The sequence below is a fragment of the Tenebrio molitor genome, chromosome 5, assembly GCF_963966145.1.
Source record: "Tenebrio molitor chromosome 5, icTenMoli1.1, whole genome shotgun sequence".
NCBI lineage: Eukaryota > Metazoa > Arthropoda > Insecta > Coleoptera > Tenebrionidae > Tenebrio > Tenebrio molitor.
The window spans coordinates 19,426,394-19,430,574 of NC_091050.1; the positions used below are offsets into that span (position 1 = coordinate 19,426,394).

At 33.2% G+C, this 4,181-nt stretch overlaps 1 long non-coding RNA gene across 1 annotated transcript; it reads left to right on the forward strand.

The window, feature by feature from the left end:
- Positions 1-2,642: 2,642 nt before the first annotated feature.
- On the forward strand, positions 2,643-3,773 carry LOC138131718 (uncharacterized). Its single transcript, XR_011159880.1, has 3 exons — positions 2,643-2,765; positions 2,836-3,098; positions 3,150-3,773. It is a non-coding gene; the product is annotated as an uncharacterized lncRNA (long non-coding RNA).
- The last annotated feature ends 408 nt before the right edge of the window (positions 3,774-4,181 follow it).

Sequence of the window (4,181 nt, forward strand, 5' to 3'; positions counted from 1 at the left end):
TGGCCTTTATTAAAGAAATAAGAAAATATCATGCGGCGAAATCTAATTAGCTGTTCACACTTAAAAAAATGCGAATGAAAGTAAAAAGTAAATAAAATAAAAAATTAAATTTTAGAGAGAAATAATATTTCGTTTAAAATCAAGACTGTTTTTAATTCTAATTTTATAACGAATTTGACTTTAAATAGTTTTCGTATTAGAATACGAAAGCTATTTATTCAATGCTATTCAAAGTTAAATTCTATCTAAATAATTCTATGGAGTTATATACTTTGGCACGATCTTTCAAAAAGTGACGTTTTAAAAGCTGGCATCGAAAGCTCATCAACACGACGAACTGAAACATTGAAAGCTCTTTCTCAAATAAAATGTCTGTCTCATGTAAGGAGCTGAGGACAGAGCAAAAATTTTCAATATAAATACAAAGAAATGATAAATATTTAAAGATTTTAATAAATTTTATCCATCTTAGATGATTAATATTGTTAGAGACGTTCATATTTTCTTATTTTATCAATTAACCTAAAACACGAATTTTGTATTCTTTGCAATCTTTGTTTAGCCTTAAACTGAAGACAAGAATAACTTTCACAAAGCTTTTTACGTAATTTAAAATTTAAAATATTCTAGTGACAGTAGGTATAATATTTTTAAGGATATTTATGACCAATAAGCTGACAATAAGCGAAAAACATAACTGGCTGTCATCTACAGTGGCATTGTTTTCGTATGACTTGACGTAATGAGTAATTCAAATGTACATGTAAAGGCTGTATGACACGATGCTAAATTTCGTAGAAAATTTGTTAGAAAATGAGAGAGGACCAATGAACGGTCAGGATCTGACAAAGACAGACTATGATCCTGATCGTTCATTGGTCCTGTCGAGGGTCTCTCTCATTTTCTAACAAATTTTCTACGAAATTTAGCATCGTGTCAAACAAGCTTAAGAAATAAAATTGGTACTAGGATGAAACCTTGAGAGGCACCAGAAGTAATAGAACCGACACGAGATGAAACATTTTCAATAATAACATCTTGACCACGATAAGACAAACACGACTTGAAAAATGAAATATTATAACAAGTGTTCAACTGAATTGTTCATCAAGTTGGCTATGACTGTATTTTTTAAGAGACAACAACATCGTAAATTAAGTTGGTTAGACAAACATAGCGACAAAAATCAAAGCCAATTTGATGAACTTTTCAATTGAACACATGTTAGTTATCTTCTTGCTGTATTATGAAAAACACTTTTTCTAGGTTTTCAGTAATTTTCTCGCACTGTGTCCTCTACAAGCATTTTGTCGAGACACATCAAACGTTAGTATGTTAGTAAATACCTTAGAGCTTTCTGGAAACTCTGAATGTGTTGTAATTTTATTCAAAAATAAATATAAGTGTATGCTGTACTTCGTATTTTTCAAGAAATTGTCTCATTGTCACATTGTCTTGTCAGTTTGTCAGTAGCAATAGTGACCGTTAAATCTGAATTAAAACTGTGTTATCAAATAAAGTTCAACTGATAAATAATAAAATCAGCTAAAAAACAGTAGCACACAAATGCGTTAAAGTTGTTTTTAAATTCTGTTAGTCGAATCTAGTTTGTGTTTTGCATAGACTCGTTGGTGACGCGGGTGACGTCATTTTTGCAAGAAATTTGAATATTTAGCACTTGTTATGCATCATAATTGTAAATCCAACCTATTGTATTTATATTTATTTTTAGTTATCTCACTTTTATTATCAATTGGTGCCTTCGATAGGAGAGATCCGGGCGCCACACATCCGGGCACACTAATTTATTACTAATACAAATAACTAAAGATATCCAGTGAATGGGAAAAGATCGCAAATTAAATTTGATAAATACTCGTAAACATAACCAATATTTTAATTTATAACACTGGCAATTTTGTCAAGTGACAGTAGTGACACTAATAAAAATAAATGCGAATGATTTAAGAAAGTACGAATTTGTTTGAAGATAAATTTGTCGTAACATTGAAAAAAGTAAAGTTAAAATTTGTTCAATGAATAACAATAACAAATAGAACCAACTTTGAGAAATGACCGTTCGCAACGGTAAAAGCTATACCTATCATAAATCACACATCAACATGAGATTGGTGTATAATAAATTCATGAATATTTTTATAGGACAAACAGTTGGGTTTCTTATGGAAAAATGGCAACATTCAGTGTGTTGGAGCGGCCGGTCCAATTTAGTTTATGACGCCGCTTCCAATATTCCTGTCGACAATCATCCCCGGTGCCGGTACGTTGGTGGTCTCTTTCACAATAGTGGGAAAGTCCCGCCATCTGGCTCCGTCACATCTTGCAAAAGACCACCAGCGTACTACCCATGACGGAGAGGGGGTGCAAATTTACTTTTTGTACATTTTCGTTAGTTTTAAGTTAGTTGATAAGCAAATGTAGAACCAGAAACACCAATACATCTTTGCATTAATCTGAAGCATCTATCCTTATTTTGAAATCACGGTCCACATTGTGCGAAACCCCTACGCGTAAAGAGAAAACCCTACCGGACACGCAATTGGCGTGTCATAGGTTCAAACTCCTGGGTGCGGAAACATCCGTCAAACTTCGTAGGAGGCAATTGAACCGAAACACAGTGTGCTACATTTGTATCTACGCATAATTATTTATAAACATACGTCGTATAAAGGTGTGCTTGATAAAATATTTCCAAGCGAATTTGCAAGAAGTTGCTTTTACTCTGATTTGGTACAAAATTTTATGTAGGTAGTCCTATAATGACAGCCCTTGCAAGTTAAATTTAAGTAAATATATTTTATTTTTTAACAATAGTATTCAATCAAAATCGAAGAGATGTGCAACAGCACACTTGTTTTTACGAAGTGATCCAGCTCCTTGAAGAAAGACAGGACGCTTTTGAGACGGCTACTTGTGTGATGGGGTTTATCATTATCCTGCAACCATATTGTGGAAGCACAACTTCTGTTGAAACCCATTTTACTCTCAACGTCATTTTCGTCTGGTGATTTCTTGATCAAGCCAAGCTCCGTACCGATCATTTGCTGGTGTCATAGAGAATCAATTTTTCATCGCAAGTAGTATTTTCTTCAAAAAAAGATCACCAATGTTAACAGCTCATTTTACAGCAACCCTTCTCAGCAATATCCGAGGAAGAACTTTCTTAATAATTTTGAAGACGTCTTTGTCAAGATGTTGGTTACGACGGCGAGCTTTTGTGCGTTCAGATTTCAGATCTCCACTCCGAAATTTTCCAACCCAACTAAACATTAAGTGATGCGTTCTGGAGCTGAACCTCTCCAAATGCAGCTCATTTTTCTTGGAATTTCGATAAATGTTTGAAATTTGCGTATCTGCGTTATTCACAACACAACAGAATTAAATGTAATTCAAAAACTACAACAAAGAAGGCCAAACGCAGCGACGGATCACTTGCAATAATTAGCACTGGCCTTCAGTCTCTAATCAGTGGATAATTGTAACACATTTAAAACTAAAAGTAAAATAATGTTTCATATTTAATAAATAATCACCAGAAAACGATTTTTTCTAATTTTGACATATAAAGTGACACTTTTCAAAATTAATTGACGTTTGGAAACGTCACACTTTTCGTAACTGGTTACGAAAAGTAAAATCTTTCCTAACTGGTTAGGAAAAATTTATTGTATCATCAATTTGACACTGTTATATTTTTTGTTTTTAAGAAATATAACCGTGCCTACTTACCTACTTGATATTTTAACACAATAATAATTCAACTATCCCACCTCCACCCGGCGGCACGGCAATTTTGCCGGAGTACATACACTATTACGGATATTACTATCAAGTAATAGTGCAGTGCTTATCAACATAATTACCGGCGTCTCGCCTCCGCATTTTGACTTTGTTGTGTATTATGTTCTGTGTCAATGTTAAGGAACTTCCTCACGATGTGACATGAGTATAATAATATACCTTTTTGAATTTCAACTACCAATGTGTTATCTAAATCCAGAATTTTTAAATTTTTAAAAAGAGATTGCGGTACTATTCCCGTTGCTGAAATTACAAGTGGTAAAATCGAAATTTTTTCTAAACACCAAAGACTTCTCATAGCAACGGACAGCTCTAAATATTTATTAATTTTTGTGTTATATGTCTGTGTTATATTATGT